General features: G+C 44.8%; 1 protein-coding gene across 8 annotated transcripts in view; it reads left to right on the top strand.

Annotated features, from left to right (window-relative positions):
• Positions 1 to 23,334, top strand: part of LOC140409223 (fibroblast growth factor receptor 3-like) — a 277,279-nt gene that overhangs the window by 24,130 nt on the left and 229,815 nt on the right. For 3 of the 8 annotated variants that reach the window (XM_072497515.1, XM_072497516.1, XM_072497514.1), the window contains exon 1: positions 14,324 to 14,977. The exons of 1 other annotated variant lie outside the window; for it this stretch is intronic. The gene's annotated coding sequence lies outside the window, so the exon portion shown is untranslated. Of the gene's footprint in view, positions 1 to 14,321; positions 14,978 to 23,334 lie in introns of those variants that run through there. 4 more of the 8 variants (XM_072497513.1, XM_072497511.1, XM_072497519.1 and 1 more) reach the window with 2 other exon arrangements.

The following is a 23,334-nucleotide window of genomic DNA, read 5'->3' as shown; positions in this document are numbered from 1 at the left end:
GATGAAAAACCACCTACTCTGGGAATCATTTTAAAGTGGAGAATACTGGGAATAGCCAACAGGTTCATTGACATCTGAGAGAAGTGCTCTTGAGTGTACGTACAGCCTTCGTAAATTCTTTAAATTAAAAATAAATTTAGAGTACCCAATTCATTTTTTCCAAATAAGCGGCAATTTAGCGTGGCCAATCCACCTAGCCTGCACATCTATGGGTTGTGGGGGCGAAACCCACGCAAACACGGGGAGAATGTGCAAACTCCACACGGACAGTGACCCAGAGCCGGGATCGAACCTGGGACCTCGGCGCCGTGAGGCAGCAGGGCTAACCCACTGCGCCACCGTGCTGCCCCAGTCTTCATAAATTCTGATACAAATCCAACATTCAAAATATCAGCCTGCCTTTTGTTCCATTTTCAGCTGCTAATGAGTACTGGCTGCTTCATTCCCTTATTTTTTAAAGCTGTAATTGACTTTCTCTCAATTTCTTCAGGCCCTACGTTGGGCCAATCATGAATTTTTCTCTCTCTCTCTCTCTCTCCCCCCACCTCTATGTGAGTCGTGGTGTATTGGTAACGTCTTAATCAACAGTGCATCAAACTCTTTTCATGCTGTATTCCAACAACATGCTTTAACCACAGAACAGTACCTCTGAAAACTCTCAGTGTTCGCTGTGTGAATGGGCCACTCGGGAGCTTTCTGCTGTTTGTTTTCCATCCTATTCTGCCTGAGTCAAATCTTCATGCTAATGGAATAGAGCGGGATTTTTTTTTTGTATTGTCGTACACGTTTGTTTTTTCCCTGTTTCTTCATGCTCTATAAATCATTCATCCTATTGCATAAATCGTTGTCATTTGAAAATCTGGGCAGAACTGGCGAGGTAGCGTGAGTACTTTACATTCTAATCTTGATTGAAAGCAGTAACAGTACTTTGCTGGGTGTGTTTTAAATTGGATTTTGTTATCACAGGTGGTCAATGCAGCAGTCTCATGAATACTAACTGACAGTATGTGTATGCTTCTGCAATTAAAAAAATTATTGAAAAAATCTAAGACAGATCCTGAGCTGTGCACTTCAGTTACGCAAGCACAGTGCTTAGCACAGTTGATTCACAGTGCCCGGGTCCTGGGTTGATACCGGCTTGGTTCGCTGTCTGTGCGGAGTTTACATGTTCTCCCCGTGTCTGCGTGGGTTTCCTCCGGGTGCTCCGGTTTCCTCCCACATCCATATGACCATCAGACACGGGAGCAGAATTAGGCCACTAGGCTCATCGAGTCTGCTCCGATCGAGTCCTGAAAGACGTGCTTCTTAGGTGAATTGGACATTCTGAATTACCACTCCATTTACCCGAACAGGCGCCGGAATGTGGCGACTAGGGGATTTTCACAGTAACTTTTTTTTAAATTTAGAATACCCAATTATTTTTTTCCAATTAAGGGACAATTTAGCGTGGCCAATCAACCTACCCTGCATATATTTATGTTGTGGGGGTGAAACACACGCAGACACGGGGAGAATGTGCAAACTCCACATGGACAGTGACCCAGGGCCGGATTCGAACCCAGGTCCTCAGTGCCGTAGGCAGCAGTGCTAACCAACGTGCCACCATGCCGTCCATAGGATTTTTACAGTAACTTAATTGCAGTGTTGATGTAAGCCTACTTGTGACACTAATAAATATTATTATGGGCTAGTTCCTAATTTTACTTAATTGATAATAATCTTTATTATTGTCACAGGTAGGTTTACGTTAACACTGCAATGAGTCACTGTGAAAAGCCCCTAGTCACCACACTACGGTGCCTGTTCAGGTACAGAGAGGAAGAATTCAGAACATCCACCTAATAAGCACACCTTTCAGGACTTGTGGGAGGAAACCGGAGCACCCAGATGAAACTCACACAGACACAGGGAGAACGTGCAGACTCCGCACAGACAGTGCCCCAAGCCAGTGCCCCAATCGAACCCGGGTCCCTGGCACTGTGAATCAACAGTGCCAGCCACTGTGCTACCATGCCGCCCTAAATGTAAGCCTTGAGAGTTGAGCAGCAACTGTAAAGAAACAGGCCATTTGGCTCCCATCAGTTTATGGCAGCATTTAAAAGTAAAAAATAAAGTCAGGGGAGTGCTGACTGGTGGTGGTTTAACCTGAGGATCACCACACCTCGGGAGAGGCCTTCATGAATAACCTCAGCCATTACGGGAATTGAACCCACGCTGTTGGCTGTGCTCCGCAATAACAACCAACTGCTTAGCCAACTGAGCTGAACCGGCCCCCATTTATGCCCCACATGAGAATCTTCCAGCCCCTCTCATTGTACTCTATCAGCGTGTGTTTCTATCTTCTCCTTTGAGTGTTTGTCCCTAAAATTATATTTTTTTCCCCCATAAATTTAGAGTATCCAATTATTTTTTCTCCAATTAAGGGGCAATTTAGCGTGGCCAATCCACTTCACCTGCACATCTTTGGGTTGTGGGGGTAAAACCCACGCAGACATGGGGAGAATGCGCAAACTCCACACAGACAGTGACCCAGGGCCGGGATTTGAACCCAGGTCCTCGGTGCCGCAGCCCCAGTGCTTTTAAAAAAAAAAAAAAAATTTTGCTTCTAAATTTACAGTACCCAATTCATTTTATCCAATTAAGGGGCAATTTAACGTGGCCAATCCACCTACCCTGCACATCTTTTGGGTTGTGGGAGCGAAACCCATGCAAACACGGGGAGAATGTGCTAACTCCACACAGACAGTGACCCAGAGCAAGGATCGAACCTGGGACCTCGGCGCCGTGAGGCTGCAGGGCTAACCCACTGCGCCAGCGTGCTTCCCTCCCAGTCCCAGTGCTAACCACTGCGCCACATGCCGCCCTTCCTAGAAGTATCTGCTAAGTTCGGGAATGCACTGCCTGTAAGTGTGATGACGGCAGGGTCAAGTGAGGCTTTCAGAAGCGATTTGGATCACTATCTGAAAAGGAAAAGTACGCAGGGTAACCAGGAAAAGGCGGGAAAGTGTCATTAGGTGAATTGCACCTTCAGAGGGCCAGCCCAGCCACAATGGGCCCAAAGGCCTTCTGAGATTCTATGTTATCCCCCTCAACTATTCCTTGCAGTAGTGAGTTAACAATTTCCAGGTTAAATAAGTTTCCCCTGGATTCCCTGTTGGATTTATTTATGGTCCCTAGTTTTGGACGAATGGTCCGAAAAACCTCTGCCAAGGTCAACCATCTTAATCATAGATCATAGAATTTACAGTGCAGAAGGAGGCCATTTGACCCATCGAGTCTGCACCGGCTCTTGGAAACAGCACCCTACCCAAGGTCAACACCTCCACCCTATCCCCATAACCCAGTAACCCCACCCAACACTAAGGGCAATTTTGGACACTAAGGGCAATTTATCACGGCCAATCCACCTAACCTGCACATCTTTGGACTATGGGAGGAAACCGGAGCACCCGTAGGAAACCCACGCACACACGGGGAGGATGTGCAGACTCCGCATAGTGACCCAAGCCGGAATCGAACCTGGGACCCTGGAGCTGTGAAGCAATTGTGCTATCCACAATGCTACCGTGCTGCCGCTGAGGGGTGGGGTGGACTCACAGTCGTGCCTTATCATGTACTCACCTGCACGTTCAGCAAGGGTAATTGAATAGAATAAGAAACAGGAATCTTGGTTGATCCCCCCCTCCCCCTCTCTCCTTCTGTAACCTCAGGATATTGCAACCTAATTGTGGCTCGTTTTCCAGTAAATTCCTGTGATGCTAATGTCCCTGATCACATTATTTGCGAGACTCTCTGGCACACATTCCTACAGCCGCATACGCTCCTCCTGACAGGCAACTTATCAAGTCATATCAGTAATGGTGAGCCATTATTAAGTGAACCAGAAGGCATTATGAGGCTGTTCGCATTTCAAGATTAGTTTTGCCCCAAGACAAAAGAGAAGCCTTTTGTGTAAAATGCATGAAAATGCAGCTTAGTTTGGACAGAGCAGGCTCCAGGATGAGAGATACTTCAGTTAGATAAGGTAAGAGGGTCAGATCAGACTCTCTCATGTGACGGTGCACTAGATAATAGTCCCTTACTAAAGTTGGATAATAATGTCAGTCCTGACTCAGTTGGTAGCCTTGGAGTCAGAAGTTGTGGGTTGGGAGACCCAGTCCAGAGGTTTGAGCACAAAATCCAGGCTGACACACTGGTACTGAGATGAATGCCAGGATTCGTGGGATGCCGAAAGGGAGAAGACAAAATAAGACAGGGTTCCTATCTCTCAACACCACCCAGACCCACAGTGGAAAGTGTGTGGACTTTGAGTGTGATGCCTCCCATACTCTTAATAGTCACAAGTTCACATATGATTGGTCAGATGGGCAAGGTACTAGATGGCATCTGTTGGTAGAATGCTACCAACCATGGCTTAGTTGGTAGCATTCCTCCCTTTGGGGACAAATCCCAATACAAAGACTTGGGGACACAATCCAGGAGGACACTCCAGTGTAGTACTGTACTGAGGGAGCGCTGCACTGTTGGTGTCTTTAAGATGAAATGTTAAAATTAATCTGTCTTCCCTCTTGGGTGGAAGTAAGCATTTTGAAGAATAGTAGGAGATTCCCCCCACCACCCCACCCCATGAATTATGCCTGGCCAATGTATACCCCACAATGTGCAAGTTATGGGGATAAGGCAGGGGAGTGGGATTGGCTAGAATGCTTTTTCAGCGAGCCAGTGCAGATTCAATGGGCTGAATGGTCTCCTTCTGCATTGTAAAGATTGTGTGAACTAGCATCACTAAAACATTACCACATTGCTTGCTGGGTGCAAGTTAGCTGCTGTGTTTTATACATTACAACAGTGACTACCTTCCTGATTGTCGAGTACTTGGGGCGGCCCTGAGCTGGTGAAAGGCGCTATATCAATGCAAGCATTTTTTTTCTTCATCAAAGGGACAAAGGTCATGTACCATTCAGGAGGAAGGAGTTGCAAAGTGACGGGGGAAAGAGCAGGGAGTGGGGAGCTGGTTAGTGACCAGATGAGCTTCTGGAATATTAGCCCAGGTCTGCGAAATTTAGCAAATTTCCAGGACATTTATTAAGTTTTATGCAAAACTCCATTATATATTTTGGGACACAGAAGAGCTCAATGTTAGGCCATTGATGATCATGCCAGGGCCTCTCTCAGCTAACTGAAGTGTATGCAGCGATAGAGGTTTGCCCTTGAGTAGACTTGGAATTACTTGTGTTGTCAGTGAGTATTTCTAATAAGGGAGCCACGTTGTTGCTAGACGCACTGACATGCATGAGTCATGCTGATAGGATCTTATTTTTGTTACGTGACGTTTTCAACTGTTGGCATTGTGTCTGTTTACCTCACCTTTCCCTTGACTTTGGGCTCGTCTAGGATTCGGTCATGCCCCCCCCCCCCCCCCCCCCCACCACTACCACCGCCAGGTTTTTGTGGAGCACTTTGTCTTCGGCACACTCGGCCAGAAACTTTTGGATTGAAAGATGAAGGGAAGCAGTGTCACCTGAAGAGAGAGATAGCCCAATCTGCAGCTTCTCTCTGCTGTGCCCTGATAAGCATTTTGAGGGTTTGGTTAATGATCTTGAGGGCCTGGAGGTAATTGTTGGGTATTTTTCTTGCCAAGTGCTTTCTCAGCAGGAACAGTGTTTGGAGACAGAGGGGCTGCTGTCGCAGGAGGGTGATAGTGAAACTCTTTGTTTACTGATTTTTTAAAAACTCCCTTTGATGTGAAGGACATAAACCAGGGCCCTCAGCTTCCAATGTAAACTGCGATAGAAAGTGAATGTGACACACATGGTTGCTATGTTCATGAGAAAAGTGAGTCACAAAATAACGTTTTAAAGAAGAATTAAAGTTATATAAAAAAATTTGGGAACCGCAGTGTTCCAATTTTAATATTAGCTCAGTTTTCGTGTTTATTTTGTCGTATCTCCCTCCTTTAGATTTTTCTTTGGATTTGGATGCTGACCCATGCTGGGTTATGATTCCTTGTTCTTCAGGTAGTTTTCCAGTGCACGCACCAAAGTGCCAGTTCCTTATGTGAGCCAGGGCAGTATGTGATGTGGGCTATTTACCTTGAGGGGGCCATCACAGCCAAGGCAAATCGGCACCTATCTCTCACCTTCATATGTATCTGCTTCACAGACGTCACTAGTGCAGGGTGTAAGCATGGCTGAATATTTAATTCTCCTTAACTGATTCAATTTGTAGTGCTCCCACAATGTTCAGTGTCAAACTTATCCCCATGATAACATACTCGGCTCCTTAGTCAGAAGGTCAACAAATGTAGCCCCACTCTAGGTCTGTGAGCACACAATCCAGGTTAATATTTCAGTGTAGTACTGAGGGAGGGGCGGCACGGTGGTGCAGTGGCTAGCACTGCTGCCTACGGTGCTGGGGACCCGGGTTCAATCCCGACCCACTGTCTGTGTAGAGTTTGCACATTCTCCCCGTATCTGCGTGGGTTTCATCCCCACAACCCAAAGATGTGCAGGTTAGGTGGATTGGCCACGCTAAATTGCCCCTTAATTGGAAAAAGATAATTAGGTACTCTAAATGTATTTTAAAATAAATAAATAAATAAAAAGTAGTACTGAGGGAGGTGCGACTGTCTTTGGAGTGAGATGTTAAAGTCAAACCTGCTCAACTTGTGTTGGAGATCCCATGGCAATGTTGAAAGTAGAACAGGGGAGTTCTCAGAGTGTCCTCAGCTAACAGATTATTTATTTCAATTTTCTGTTTGTGGGATTTTGTTGTGTTTTGGGTTTTCCTTACGAAGCAACAGTGTCAAAGCTTTAAGAGTATTTTTATTGGTTGTGAAATACGTTGAGATATCCTGATGGTAAAAAAGGTGCTGCCCAAATGAAAGCTGATACTTTCATTTAGACCAAATAAGAAAGCACAGGTCTGGGAAACTAGAGCTCTCTACACTCTATGGTTAGGTACCAGTGTGTCCCGTATTCTTTGGCGTGTTCTTGCATCAACAAAAATGGAGCATATTCCAACTTCTGCACAGCTGGACATGTTTGAACTTTGGTAGACCATTCAGAAATAACGTACCACTGCTCCTTAGCAACAGTGTGAAGAGAAAAGGTGAAAAACGATTTTACAAATTCATGCACTTAACATGAGCTTTTCATATCAAGAATGTGCATCTGGAAATTCCATTTTAATGGCAGAAAATTGGGTGGGGGCTGCAGACCCCTATCTCCAAATTTGCATCTGATTCATAAAACTGTGCGCCAGAAATTCATAAAATATACTCTCAGACCTTCATAGAATCAAAGGATGATACAGCAAAGGAAGAGACAATTCATCCCATCCAGCTCACGCTGGTTCTTTGAAAGAACTGTCTAATTAGTCCCCTCCCCCATGACCCTGCAAATATCCCCCCTCATGTATTTACCCAGTTCCCTTTTGGAAGGTATTATTAGATCGCCTTCCACAATCTGTCCAGGCAGTGCATTCCAGATCATTTTTAATGATAACCCTGTGTTTAGCAATTTTCTAAGCTAGTCATTAAAGTTCATTTTCCAAATCCTCATCCATGACGGGACACCAGGCTTGCTGCAAACACCGATCACAACACCAGGGGAAACCAATATCTACCCTTGATGGTAAGGTTTTGTGTGGGCTCGCCTGTGTAACTGAACAGCACTGTTGATTTCTCAAAATTGATTTTGTTTTGTGCTTCTTAAGGTGAGGGATGGCAGGAATCTTATTTTTGGCTGTATCAGACACCTATTGTCAGCATGAAGCACTCCATGTCAGTAGGAGCACAAGCATCTAGAACATAGAACATACAGTGCAGAAGGAGGCCATTCGGCCCATCGAGTCTGCACCAACCCACTTAAGCCCTCACTTCCACCATATCCCCGTAACCCAATAACCCCACCTAACCTTTTGGTCACTAAGGGCAATTTAGCATGGCCAATCCACCTAACCTGCACGTCTTTGGACTGTGGGAGGAAACCTGAGCACCGGAGGAAACCCACGCAGACACGGGAGAACGTACAGACTTCACACGTTCCTAGTGGGGAATCGAACCTGGGACCCTAGCGCTGTGAAACCACAGTGCTATCCACTTGTGCTACCATGCTGCCCTGTGGAGTAAAAGGTGCTCCACTGCACCCCAAAATCTGTGATATTTATGTCTTTGTGGATTCTGAGTTAAACTTCCTTCATACTACCAGTTGTGTTGGATTGTGTGTTGTGAGGCCCCCTAGGAATTTTGTAAATATGATGCCCATCACGTTGTCTTAGTTGGTTAACAAATTACATGTTTCATGCAACTTGCTCCATATTATTCTTTTGTTAGTGCATCTTAATAAAAGGCATAAACATTCAATTGACGCAGTCATTTCGCATTGTTCCTTACAAGCAACAAATTCATTCCATTAGTAATTCATAGTTTTGGGAACTGTTTGGGGTATCTTGTGGATGCCACCTCATAACATCACCCGTCCATCGCCTCACCCATTTCTCACATGAGCCGAGACAGTGAGTGTTGACACACTTTTTAAACCGTTGAGAGCATCATATCAAAACTAATCATGTTCTCACCAGTCTCAAGCCATCAATTCACCACAGCTGCTGACTGAAACACCCTGCATTTCCAGCAATTTCTGTTTTAATTCCCATTATTTGCCTTATCAAGCGCATTTCTGAACAGCAGTTGCTGGATAACCACCAACCGTGTTAATAATGCTAGCTGATCTTTCACCCCCTCACTAGCCCAGAGCCATCGACGTTGATTTGAGAAACTCTTCTTTGCTTCTGGCTGAGATCAGCCAATTTAGCCAAGAGGGAAGGACATAGTTGAGCATTTTTGGGACAGAGGTTTCTGTAAGAAGATCACACTGTTCAAACTCTTTAGAAACCACAGATCGAATGGATTGGGGTTATTTTAAAGGCAGCTGTTACATTGGAAAGTAATTTAAATCGCCATAGTAACAGTTTAGGCCATTTTAAACTGGCACCATAAAAATTTACCTTCACATCTTGCCTACAGACAGAACAATGCCTCTTTAACGAAGGAATAGACCTGATAATCTGAATTGCTCCAGAGACCAGATTAGTCCGATGCATTGCGAGCTTGGATAATCACAAAGCAGTCGATTTACGAAGAGGTTAAATTTAAGATGGTTGATTAACATCAAAATGATTCAAAGGTACATTGATTTTGGGTGATGGAAATCTGGTCTGATTCAATAGCTTAACAAGAAATGCTATACATCCTCACTGAGAATTATGCATTCAAATTTTTCAAAATGCTGTTGAAAAATGTCAATAAAGTGATTTGTTATCGCAACGTGTACTGTACCTGCCAAATCTCTCCAAATGCCCGATGTTTTAGTGACTGGCTGGACTATATAGGCCATAAATCCCACATTCAGTTCCCAATCTGAGGCACATTCGCTGGTTCCAGTTAAAACAGCAATCAGGACCCTGTAGTTGAGCACCCCATTCCTAGATTAAGGAGGGGAAAGCTTGGCCAGGATTCCCACTCCTGATTCTTTTCCTGGAATCCCAGTTGAAAGTTAATTTTTATATATTTAGGTTGGCTGGGTAGCAGGGTAGTGCAGTGGTTAGCACGGCTGCCTCACGGCACTGAAGACCCAGGTTTGATCCCGGCCCCAGGTCACTGTCGGTGTAGAGTTTGCACATTCTCCCCGTGTTTGCGTGGGTCTCACCCCACAACCCAAAGATGTGCAGGCTAGGTGGATTGGCCACGCTAAATTGTCCCTTAATTGGAAAAAATGTTTGGTACTCTAAATTTGTTTATTTAAAAATATGTATATATTTTGGTTGGGGCAGCCTTTATGCTCATCCCTACTTGCCCTTGAGGAGGTGGTACTGAGCTGTCTTCTTGAATCACTGCAGTCCATGATGGTGTAGGTAGACCCACGGTGGTGGTAGGAAGGAATATCTAGGATTTTGACCCAGCAACAGTAAAGGAACAGCGATATAGTTCCAAGTCAAGATGATGAGTGGTTTGGAGGGGGGAAACTGGCAGGCAGTGGTGGTCCCATGCAACTCCTGCCCTTGTCCTTCTAGGTGGACATGAAGAAATGGCAAGTTTGAAAGGTGCTGCTGAGGTGAGTTGCTGCGGTACAGAGTTTCTTCCTTTGACCTATTTTTTAGGTTTCCATGCACAACAGTGGCACAAGGGCAGCACGGTGGCACTGTCGTCAGCACTGCTGCCTCACAGCACCAGGGACCCAGGTTTGATTCTGGCCCTGGGTGACTGTGTGGAATTTGCACTTTCTCCCCATGAATGCATGGGTTTCCTCCGCGTGCTCTGGTTTCCTCCTACAGTCCAAAGATGTGCCGGTTAGGTGGATTGGCCATAATCAATGCACTGGGTTACGGGGATAGGGCAGGGGTGTGGGGCTAGGTAGAGTGCTCTTTCAGAGGGTCAGTGCAGACTCGATGGGCTGAATGGCCTCCTTCGGCACTGTTGGGATGTTATGAATTTTGTTTTTAGGGGTAGGTTCTTAATTTATTGTACAAAATGCTTTGTTGCATTCTTCCCATTGTTTATCTGTAGATGTTTACTTTCTGCCAGATCGTTAACTCTTTCTAATTCATAGAATCCCAACATTGCAGAAGGAGGCCATTCGGTCCATTGGGTCTGCACTGGCCCCCCTTAAAGAGCACCCTGCCTGGGCCCACTTCCCTGCTCTATCCCCATAACCGCACCTAACCTGCTCATCTTTGGACTGTGGGATGAAAACGGAGCACCCGGAGGAAACCCACGCAGACACGGGGAGAAAGTACAAACTCCACACAGTCGCCCAAGGCTGGAATCGAACCTGTGTCCCTGGCACTGTGAAGCAGCAGTGCTAACCATGGTGTCACCCCGTTCACTGTATACAAACTGATAACGGAACATAGAACATTTATCTGCTACCCGCTAAATAAATGCTGAACCATCAACAAAGTATCTTGATAAGAATATGTCTCAACTGAATGCACCATTGCCTAAAAAAAAATCGTTGTCAGGCTCCGTGGGTGTGAAAGGAATTTAAGGATGGCATTTTGAAGCACAATAAATGTCACGAGAAACAAATGAAACTTTCCTTTTTGAACTAATCAGTGATGTTGGGATAATTGTGCAGAGTGGTGCAATAGTGGGGAGGTTGTTTATATCTTAGTCCTGACTTTGTTTTTGTTGTTGGTACATTGTATGGCACCGTGGCATGATCATAATGTCATAAATGTTTTTGATATGGAATGAATCTAATATTTTTAAAAGGGCTCCATTACCTCGAGTCCTGAAGGACATGGGTTGAAGTCCCACTGCAGAACTTCGACATATAATCCAAGCTGAGTGTAGTAATGGGAGCTGCCTCCTTTAAGTGGTTTATTAAACGGAGATCTGGACTCGGAACTTCCTGTTACTCTCCCCGCAGATGCTGCCAGACCTGCTGAGTTTTCCCAGCATTTTAATGCTTTTATTTCAGATTTCCAGCACCCGCAGTATTTCGCTTTTATCTTAAACGGGGGCCCCTTCAGCGTGTTAAAGTGGAGTCAAACAAAAATCTCACGGCACTATTTGAAGAGAAGGGAAGTTCACCTCGTGGCCTGGACTCAAGTAAAAAAAAAAGCCCATGAATTGGCTATTTGTCTTATTTTGTTTGTGAGGCCTTGCTCGACTACTGCTGGCTGTCGTGTTTATCTATAAAACAATAACGAGAGACCCCCCAAAGTAATTAATTCGATACGAAGCACCTTGCGACCTGCTGAAGGTTTAATCAGGTGATTTGCAAAGACTGTCCTTTCGTGCGATACTGTTGTCAGTCTTACGGAGGCCATTAAACGTACACTTTTTGAGTCGTCAGCAATATAAAAACCTATCACCGATTTCGAAAGAGACTGAGAGGAGAGTTTACAAACAATGAGTACGTGTTATCCCTGTCACATGTCGTATTTGGGTGGAGAGAGATTTCTTTATTACTGGCAAGGTTAATTTAAGGAGTATTAGTTGGATCCTATAACTTTCCAATTAGGCAGGTTCTGCTATCCTAATGAGGGACAATGAGGAGATTATGGGAGCCCCTTTGTCTTGCAAAGCAGCGCCTTTCTTCCGCGGGTGTCACAAAGGTGTTTCTCAGCCCGCAGAATGGAGTTACTGTGGCTGATAAGTTTATTCAGTCAACAGAATAGTGTTGAAGGGGAAAAGAAAGGAGGAGGGGGGAGCCAATGCTCGCCAGAGCGGGAGAGGGGTCAGGGAAGCAGAGCGGCCTAAATTAGGCTCATCAATCCGGCCATTAATGCAAAGCTTCTCTCTATTGTTGGGCGGCCTGTAAAGCTGTCATTTGGTGGCAGTTCGGAGTTTTTAATACCAAGCTGTCTGTGACACTCACTCCTCTCCCTTTCTCTCTGCTGATCATACTGCCACCTCACGCACCCCCTTCATCTGGAGGGAAAGACACTGCCTGTTCACAGTAGTCTGGCTAATTAGGCTTTATCCATTGTATGCTTAAACAAAGGAAAGTAAAGGGAAATTAAACCATATCGTTCATTTTTTACACCCCCCCCCCCCTCTCAAAAAAAAATTCGTACGATTTTAAAGCTGTTAGTCCATATATTTTTTTTGTTGCTGTTAGCTAGTCTGGTTAAAAAAATATTCTCGCGTCCTAACACTGTGGTACTTAAGAGAAAAGGGGATGAAGTTATTTGAATGATTGCGGTTGCATGAATGTTGCTTTCCCTTAGGCTAATGCTGCAAGCTAGTTCAGTTGAGTGTTTGATTTGTAAGAGTGGCAGAGGCCATCTGCCTTGGCGCAGGGGGAAACCAGGCTGTCATTTACAATCTGTTTGTCAGTGAGTTCCTTTGACCATTGCACGGTTCCACTATATGGGATGAGTTCTGCAATTCCTTCGAGCACTTCTTGGACACACGGTGTCCCCAACTTGGACTCGGATATTTCAAAAATGCCCCTCATCCAAATTAACAGGGCTACTCTAAAATGATGACCGGCGCAGCTATTAACTGTTAAGGAAGAAATAATTCGTGCAATTTGATTTCTGCGGCATAAAGCCGACCATTTTAATTGCAAACTAGTAACTCGTTATTTAATGATTCGAGACACAGACTCGATGATATTTCGAATGAAGGATGGATCAAACTCTTGCACTGCTGAGCATATGATTCAACACTTGGTGATTTTTATTGTCTCGTTTCTCGCGAAACTGAAAACATTCTCAGATATTTATAAGAAAAAGACCATTTTCTGGTTGAATAAGTCGGAAGGAAACTCTCTCCCTGCCTGTCCCTAACCACTAGGAGGCACACAGCAGCAGATTAGAGTAGAATAGAATTCCTGGAGTACTGTACCCGCCAGTTTATACTTTGAGCCCGAAGAAAAATAGCTAACCTTCCTCCGGAAAATCCCTGTTGGAGGCTACATGGGACAGTCACGGAATTAATAGCGGCCACGTTATCAGCGGGAAAGATATCAGGAGGCAACATATTAATGGACATTGCACAGGAGGTGTCAGCTATTGGGTGGCATATCAGCACACAATGGACATTATGATATGATGAGTGGCTCTATCACAGCAAGTGCGATATCAAAAGATGGTTTATCAGTAGAATAGGTGCTCTGTATTCAGCAGTTAGCACGATTGCTGCTTCAAGGGAGATGAAACATTTGTGATGATGCAAATGAATGTGTACCCACAAACTGGGCAGCATGGTAGCACAGTGATTAGCAGAGTTGCTTCACAGCCCCAGGGTCCCAGGTTCGATTCCGGGCTTGGGTCACTGTGCAGAGTCTGCACGTTCTCCCCGTGTCTGCGTGGGTTTCCTCCGGGTGCTCCTGTTTCCTCCCACAATCCAAAGATGTGCAGGTTAGGTGGATTGGACATGCTAAATTGCCCTTAAAGTGTCCAAAAACGTTAGGTCACTGGGTTAGGGTGGAGGCATGGGCTTGAGTAGTGCGCTCTTTCCAGACCGGTGCAGACTTGATGGGCCGAATGGGCTCCTTCTGCACTGTAAATTCTATGATTCTATGAAACTTGAACAGTAGCCTAAGCAGCGCAATCTCAGTCACATACATGCCCGATATTCAGAGGGCCGTGGCCCCAACGCCGCTATCTAAATGCACACTCCGAGATTTGTGAGAATTTTCTGGCGGTCATCCATGTCCTGCGCTCTCCTGCCCATTTTAAACAGTGGTCCTGGGATTGGGCGCACTTTGGGAATCAGTGTAAAGAGGAGGGGCCGACCAAGTTGAGATGCTTTATAGAAATATTTTTTCCCCAAAAAAGCTGTCACTGATGCGATCAGTAGTTGCGAGCTTTGGGCAGCCCCGGGAAGCAGGGAGGGGAGGGTCCTGGAGTTGGTTAATGCTCCCGCCCTCTCATTTCACTGAAACCTGATCTCTTCAGTTTCTCTCAGCGTCGCTGCCTCTCCTCTCGCAGTTAAAGTCAGCCAGCCAGGCTTTCACACACACCCTCACTCAGTCGCTGTCAGCCGAGCCAGGCAACACCCAGCGTCTCCCCACCCTGGGTGGAAAAGCAACACACTCCAACCCTCACCAATCCAGGAACTCTTCCCAAACTAAAATCAGGCAAAACAAAAAAAAAACAACGCTCTGTCCTTGTTTTAACACAAAAACGGAGCGGCGCAGGAGGAAAGCTTTAAGAGAAAATGTCCAGCTCTCCTGAGTGAAAACCACAGTGATATAGAGCGGAGCCGCGAACGACTGCTTTCACCGAGGAGAGAGCGCCTGTCGAAGCCCGCTTTCTGGGGGGCGGCCCGCTGACAGCTTCCCAGTCCCGTTGGATTTACAAATGAGTTGAATCTTCGGAGGTAGTCTTCGTTTCTCGTCGCTTTTACGTCCGCCCGAGGAGAACCGTAAACTTTTAGGCTGCGGGGGACTCCTGACTGAATCGGATCGCCACCTTTTGGTTTTGGTAACTTGGGGGACAGCGCAGTGTCCTGTCACTGGTCAGTATCTTTCTCTCCTTTTCATTTTAACGGACGGTTGATTCTAACGTCAGTTCACCGGCCTTGCATTGGGGTGTGGGGGGAGGGGGCTGCTCATCCCTTGAGGTAGCAGCTATCAGCCAATTAGGGGTGTATGATATATGGAGATAGGGAAGCGGGTAGAGGAGGGTCGGGAGCTGGACAATCGCTGCACGGGTTTTCCCCTGGAAAGGGTGAGCTGGTGGGTCAGGCAATGATTGCCGACCAGTGAATCCTGTTTTATATATCTGTGTATAATCTCACACACATACATTTTCAAACTTTATTCTATGGGAGCGTGCTGTTAAACCCCAGAGTTCGGAGTATCGAACTGTTTGCAAAACTGTAGGCAATGTCCACTGGAATTAGAAAGTTACCACTAGCGGTCGGAGAGTTAAACGTGTAGAATTTTTCATCTGATCGCCCAGCTGACGGATTCAGATTTTCCTTTTACGTCTTTAAACAAAAAGAGGGCAGGTTGTTGGACAGCGACATGAACAATGATCTGAATCATATTGCATGGCTATATTGTATTTATATCTACTTTCTTCTTGGCATCGCTAGTCCGCCTCCAGAATGAAAACAACTGTCAGAGTTGTGGAGTCTCTCCAAAGAGGACAGTGCAGTGATTAACTGGAAAGCGGGAGCTGCTGTATGATCCCACACCAAGAGCAGGCTGGAGTGATTTACCGTCTCAACTGCAAACCCTGAACCCCTCCCAGTGAACTCTACCTTAAGTGTCTGTTTCAAATGGAGAGCTTCGCTGAGACATCTGAGTCCCCCAACCCCCGCGGCCGAATAAATACATCTGAAGGTAACTTCACCCCTGTGCCCGCGTTCTCCCCGCCCCTATGAGCCTGTCAAGTTACCTTTCCAAGACCCCAAACGATCAATTTGAGAATCTCCGCGGCTTTCCTGATTTTCCCCCTCCCGAAGTGAGTGCGAATAAGGGGGTCTGAAAAGAGAAACCATCCCGGCAATCCGCTTCATTGTCACATCGTTCACAGCCCGGCACCAGCCGCTGCGAACACTTGGCAAATGTGAGCGGAGCTGCAGAGATCTGCTTGAAGCTTTTCAACCGCAGGCTCTGATCAAGTTGCCCTTTGAGTCCAGTTGCGGCTAAACCCAGTGTTCAATGGCGGAATCTTTTACAGAGTGACCACCTTCCTAATACTTTTCACCCCGACTTTTAGTGGGTTGTGCCGGGATGGACAGCCATAGAGGCATGCCTGGGTAAAGAAGCATTTGCTTTTAGGTGATATGAAATCATTCAAAAATGATCGATGGGGTTAGGGTTTTTTTTTTTTGAATCACCAATAACCTTTCCAAAAAGAATCACCAATAACCTTTCCAAAAAGAATCACCAATAACCCTTTCCAAAAAGAATCACCAATAACCTTTCCAAAAAGAATCACCAATAACCCTTTCCAAACTGAATCACCAATAACCTTTCCAAAAAGAATCACCAATAACCCTTTCCAAAAAGAATCACCAATAACCTTTCCAAAAAGAATCACCAATAACCCTTTCCAAACTGAATCACCAATAACCCTTTCCAAACAGAATCACCAATAACCCTTTTCCAAACTGAATCACCAATAACCCTTTCCAAACTGAATCACCAATAACCCTTTCCAAACGGAATCCCCAATAACCCTTTCCAAACAGAATCACCAATAACCTTTCCAAAAAGAATCACCAATAACCCTTTCCAAACTGAATCACCAATAACCCTTTCCAAACTGAATCACCAATAACCCTTTCCAAACTGAATCACCAATAACCCTTTCCAAACTGAATCACCAATAACCATTTCCAAAAAGAATCACCAATAACCCTTTCCAAACTGAATCACCAGTAACCCTTTCCAAACTGAATCACCAATAACCCTTTCCAAACTGAATCACCAATAACCCTTTCTAAACTGAATCACCAGTAACCCTTTCCAAACAGAATCACCAATAACCCTTTCCAAACTGAATCACCAGTAACCCTTTCCAAACTGAATCACCAATAACCCTTTCCAAACTGAATCACCAATAACCCTTTCCAAACTGAATCACCAATAACCCTTTCCAAACAGAATCACCAATAACCCTTTCCAAACTGAATCACCAATAACCTTTCCAAAAAGAATCACCAATAACCCTTTCCAAACTGAATCACCAATAACCCTTTCCAAACTGAATCACCAATAACCCTTTCCAAACTGAATCACCAATAACCCTTTCCAAACAGAATCACCAATAACCTTTCCAAAAAGAATCACCAATAACCCTTTCCAAACTGAATCACAAATAACCTTTCCAAAAAGAATCACCAATAACCCTTTCCAAAAAGAATCACCAATAACCTTTCCAAAAAGAATCACCAATAACCCTTTCCAAACTGAATCACCAATAACCCTTTCCAAACAGAATCACCAATAACCTTTCCAAAAAAAATCACCAATAACCCTTTCCAAAAAGAATCACCAATAACCCTTTCCAAAAAGAATCACCAATAACCCTTTCCAAACTGAATCACCAATAACCCTTTCCAAACAGAATCACCAATAACCCTTTTCCAAACTGAATCACCAATAACCCTTTCCAAACAGAATCACCAATAACCTTTCCAAACTGAATCACCAATAACCCTTTCCAAACTGAATCACCAATAACCCTTTCCAAACTGAATCACCAATAACCCTTTCCAAACTGAATCACCAATAACCCTTTCCAAACTGAATCACCAATAACCATTTCCAAAAAGAATCACCAATAACCCTTTCCAAACTGAATCACCAGTAACCCTTTCCAAACTGAATCACCAATAACCCTTTCCAAACTGAATCACCAATAACCCTTTCCAAACTGAATCACCAATAACCCTTTCTAACCTGAATCACCAGTAACCCTTTCCAAACAGAATCACCAATAACCCTTTCCAAACAGAATCACCAATAACCCTTTCCAAACTGAATCACCAGTAACCCTTTCCAAACTGAATCACCAATAACCCTTTCCAAACTGAATCACCAATAACCCTTTCCAAACTGAATCACCAATAACCCTTTCCAAACTGAATCACCAATAACCCTTTCCAAACTGAATCACCAATAACCTTTCCAAAAAGAATCACCAATAACCCTTTCCAAACTGAATCACCAATAACCCTTTCCAAACTGAATCACCAATAACCCTTTCCAAACTGAATCACCAATAACCCTTTCCAAACAGAATCACCAATAACCCTTTCTAAAAGTGGTCCATTGCCCAGTGCTGATGTAGGTGGCGAGCCCCTGACACCGACCTCCACACAGGGTGGAGGACCCAGTGCCATTCAGGAGGTGAAAGCGGTGGCGACATTGGCTCTTTGGAGAACACTTCACACGTTGAGAATGAAGTATTAACCCTGTCGGCACACCGGTTGCACGTCCCTTTACAAAATGCAAATATCGCAGCTGCTGTCGGTGTTTCTCTCTGTGAGAGAGTTAGCAATACACAGCTGCTCAGCACGAAATGGAGAGGAATTGGTTAGAGGTTGGCTTCGGGGGAGGGGGGTAAGCTCTTGAGGTGAATCCTGATTTGGGGATAAGCGCTTGAGGTGAATCCTGATTTGGGGCGGTTGCCGTATCTCGAGTCGTGCACGTTTTGTCTTAATTACATTTTTAATAATAGACGGTAAAAAAAGCTGAATTTAAAAATGTGCAAAAATAAAATGGAAAACGTATTTGAAAGGATTGGTTGATCTTTCGGGGATGACTCAGAACACTTATCATCCACCTAAAAGCAGTACATGGGAACGGCCTGCAGCTGTTTATGGAAGGATTGGCAGACACTTTCTCTTCCAGATGTTCGCTTGACCCGCTGTGCGTTTCCAGCAATTTTATTTCGAGAACTGCACGGAGCCTAAGAGGTGTACATAAGGTGTGTGATGGAAAATGTACGTTCAGAAAGTTGTAAAAGGGAGCTCAGTATGGAGACTGAAGACCTATTTACTCTGCTCAGCATATTTCAATTCCCCAGTGTAGCATTCAGCCTTGCTGTTACACAGAGTGCCATTCTTCTTTTGTACAGTGTACTCTTGTGAGACTCTTTCTACAATATTGTACACATTTATTAGCGATGTAGAGGAGCGAGTGTGTGCTGTAGGCAGTAAAAAGAGGCACGTGTGTGGAACAAAGAGAAACCTGGCAACGTCACCAAAAGGAGGCACCTTCGGGCACCTGAGATTAATGACATTTGACTGAGTTACACTTAGCGTGGGAAATGAATAATTAGCCAGTTAGCGGCCCGTGGTATGCGGGACAGGACTAGAGATTGTAGAATGATGAACTTCAGGAAAGAACATGAGCCTCATTATCCCCTAAGTTTAAAAAAACAACCTTCCAGAAGATGAACAATAGCCAAAGGAGTTTTCCTTTAAAAAAAAATCCGAGGTAATGAACTTTCCACAATGAAAGACATTTGAGCTTTATTTCTGTTCTGAATGTTTATTCCTAATAAACTGAATCTAGTGCAAGGTTAATGCAAATAAAATGAATCGGTCATATCTTTGACAATGGGCTTTTCAAATAAAAATGGTATCTCTTTTTGGTTGCTGTGTGTTACTGCAGCCTTGAAGGGGTTAACATGTATGCATCGATCAGGGGTAATCTGCACTGGCAGAAATAACTGTTTGCCAACCAATTAAAAATATGTTGGGCAGCAGGATGTCGAAGTGGTCAGCACTGCAGCCTCATGGCGCCGAGGTCCCAGGTTCGATCCCAGCTCTGGGTCACAGTCCGTGTGGAGTTTGCACGTTCTCCCTGTGTTTGCGTGGATTTCGCCCCCACAACCCAAAGATGTGCAGATAGGTGGATTGGCCACGCTAAATTGCCCCTTAATTGGAAAAAATGAATTGGGTACTCTAAAATTTAAAAAAAAAGTTATATTTGAGAATGACCAACACACTGGTCATTTGAATGGTTACCATTAGGTCCAGGTACCCTTGTAGTTAGATAGAGCACCCTCTTTGTGCTGACTCAAACTTTTAATATCTTTCAATAATTTTTTTGTTGCATTGACGAAACCATTAAAGTGCATATCCCCTCTGTGATACTCCAAGAGCAATGACGAGGCATTGTCGCTATCATTGTTCTCCAAGTTAGGGGAGGAAAGACTAACATGGCCCCTTTCTCCTGATCATTGTGCATGGCCCTTCTGGGTGTGTGTGAATTCTGGTTGAGGAGAGGGTCATACAAACATATGAATTTGGGGCAGGTGTAGGCCACTCAGCCCTTCTAGCCTGCCCCGCCAATCAATATGATCATGGCTGATCTGATTGTAACCTCAACACCACATTCCTGCCCACCCCCGATAACCTATTGCCCCCTTGCTAATAAGGTTCTGCTCTGATGTACTCTATAGTGAGATAGCTTGCTGGCACTCAGCAACACTCTCTCATGAACATTGGCCATTTGAATAGGATATCAGAGGGCAACAAGTGCCCCTGGCAGCATATCCAAGAAAGTGAGTGAATGCTTTGCAGAAAGAAGCAGGAGAGAGAGAAAGTTGGTGAAAAATATGAGACCCATCCAAAATGAATTCAAAAATACCTTCACACGATCATATCTTGAGTACTGTGGATTATGCTTGTCCGAGAATCAATCAAATGTCTCTGGTTTTGCTTCTATCAAGAATGTTGCAGTGGAAAAGGGAATAATTCTGCTGTGGACCTATTTGCACGGAGCTTTTCTTCCCATCTTACTGAGTATATGTACCACTTGGCATGCTACTCAGCCACATAAATTGGGGTTGACTTTGGGAAGTCTCTAGTCTGTGTTGAGGTAGTTGGTATCAAATGGAGCAAACTAACTCCAGCAGCTTTAAGCCATACCATAGGGCAAAGGGTTCCCTAATGCAGGGAAAGGATGCAAGTATGACTGTCAGGCCTATGGACCCAGTTGTGCTGTCTCCCATAATGAATGGTTACTGTCTATACAAAACAAAATGAGGGGGGGGGGGATAATTGAAAGGAAATAACTTGCATTTATATAATGGGTTGCCTCAAGATGCCACGAAGTGCTCCACAGCCTGATATTTGACGTAATTACTGCTGTTATAGAGGAAGCAGCATTTTGGCACAGAGTGGCACACTTACACATCCATTACCTTAGTGGCAAAAAATCATTCGTAACTGCAGATATGGCAGTCCAAGCATGCAGGTTATATAATGCGACCTGCGTGAGAGTATTGATGGACCAGATTTTGCCGTTTTCACTTTGAAAAGGTTCTTCGACAGTTGAGATGTGCCGTGCTCCCACCAAATTAACTCGTTCTGAATCTAAGATTGGTGTTAAAACACAAGTGATATCTCCAGAGTAAGCTTCCCAGCATTCAAAGCGTAATGGCTACTCGCAGCTGAGCCAGGGGTTCCCTTCTTGGTTTGTCCTCAGTTTGCTGATGGTAGTTTGGACTGTGATAGTGATTACACAATTCAAGGCCTGGTATTTCTCTGCTAGGGAGGGAGAAAGCAGCAACAACAAAATGCATTGATATAGCTCCTTTAACAGTAGAAAATGTCCCAAGATCCATGGGTTCCCACTCCCGATGGTTATCTAGTGACCCCTACTGGAAAATGTATGTGTAAACCTTTAATTATATAATGCTATATATAGTTCAGGGCAGCATTGCTGCCTTCACAGCGCCAAGGACCCGGGTTCAATTCCAGCCTGGGGTGACTGTGTGGAGTTTGCACTTCCTCCCCTAGGATCAATTCGGCTTGGGTCACTGTCTGTGCAGTCTGCACGTTCTCCACGTGTCTGCGTGGGTTTCTTCCGGGTGCTCCGGTTTCCCCCCAAAGTCCAAAGAAGTGCAGGTTAGGTGGATTGGCCATGCTAAAGTGCCCCTTAGTGTCCAAAGATGAGGTGGGGTTACTGGATTACGCGGATAGGGCGGGGGTGGACCTAGGTAGGGTGCTCTTTCAGATGGTCGGTGCAGACTCCTTCTGCACTGTAGGAATTCTATAAAGCAGGTCATTCACCCCAACAAGTCTACACTGGTACAATTCTTCCTGTGAGCAATCTCATTTAATCCTACCCTCTTGCTTCTATCCAACACCCATTAAGATTTCTCTTTCGCATGCAATGACCTGACTTGTATTAGTCTCAGATAGGGACAGGATTGGACCTGGATCTGTGTTCATCCCTAGATTGCCTATACTCGCTGTCTGGACTTGCACATGAAGGTTTACTTACTGCTTGACACCAAAAGGCGGTGGTGTCGGAACCCCTCCCTAATGGCGAGGCGGTGCTTTCAATGCAGGAGGAGGGACTATTAAAGAGGGAGGGGGTAAATCCTTTCTTACTCTGGGGCATTTTCAAGAGTGTGTCAATTCGAAACAAAACCAAATCTGAAGTAATTGACACTTTCTTTTTAACAAAGCCGGTTATATCTCTGCTGAGTTCAAGATTATAGGCTGTGTCAAAGTGTGATTTATTTTCTGTCCTGCTCTCCCAAGATGTTTTTTTTTTTTTTGCTTGTTTTTTTTCCTCTCTCTTGGCTTCCTTTTCATCTGTTGCCAACCAACACTTGAGTTCGGACAACAGAATTTTGTGCGGCTCCATCTTCAGATCTTTTTATCTTTTAGTTGTTTGCTCAGCATCGAGTCCATCTTCAGTTCCTCTCTCAGTTGTGACGCTCGGTGTAATGTTCTTTTCCCCAACTCCGAAACCAATGCCTTGGCCCGCAGAACAATTTTCCTAAAACGCTTTGTCTCGTCACCACTCTCCTTTAGACATTTGCAATGTCAAATTCAAAGATGTGTCTGGGGTCCTCTTGGATGTCCTGGCCAACATTCCTTTCTTAAAGATCACCATCAAAAACAGGTTAGCTGCTCAGTCCTTTCTGGGAAATGCCATCTTTTGAATGATGCATTAAACTGAGGCCCCATCTGCTTGCTTGGGTGGATGCAAAATAATCCATGACAGTATTTTGAAGAAAAACGGGGAGGTTAACCCTGGTGTCCCGGCAAATATTTATCCCTCAGTCTACATAACACACAAAAAAAAGCATATTACCAGGTAGGTCATTATCGTTCTGCTGCGTTCGGCCAGTGCCTGCTAACTGCTTCATTTCCCACACTAGGACAGTGGCTACACTTCACATTGGCTGTGAAGCGCTTTGAGGACTCTGGTGGCCGTAAAAGGCGCTATATCAATGCAAGTCTCTTTTTTATTGAATATGAGACGTTTTGGGACGTTGTGATAAGGCGTGGTACAAATGCAAGTTTATTTGCTTTCATCTCCTTTCAAAAAAACCTGTCCCTCACCGCGTGTTCAAGTCTGCCTTTTCCCTTCATCTCCCTCCCGTCTC

This window comes from Scyliorhinus torazame, chromosome 3, assembly GCF_047496885.1.
Source record: "Scyliorhinus torazame isolate Kashiwa2021f chromosome 3, sScyTor2.1, whole genome shotgun sequence".
Lineage (NCBI taxonomy): Eukaryota > Metazoa > Chordata > Chondrichthyes > Carcharhiniformes > Scyliorhinidae > Scyliorhinus > Scyliorhinus torazame.
Note: the sequence above shows the minus strand (reverse complement) of the source record. Positions and strands in the feature narration are given on the sequence as shown.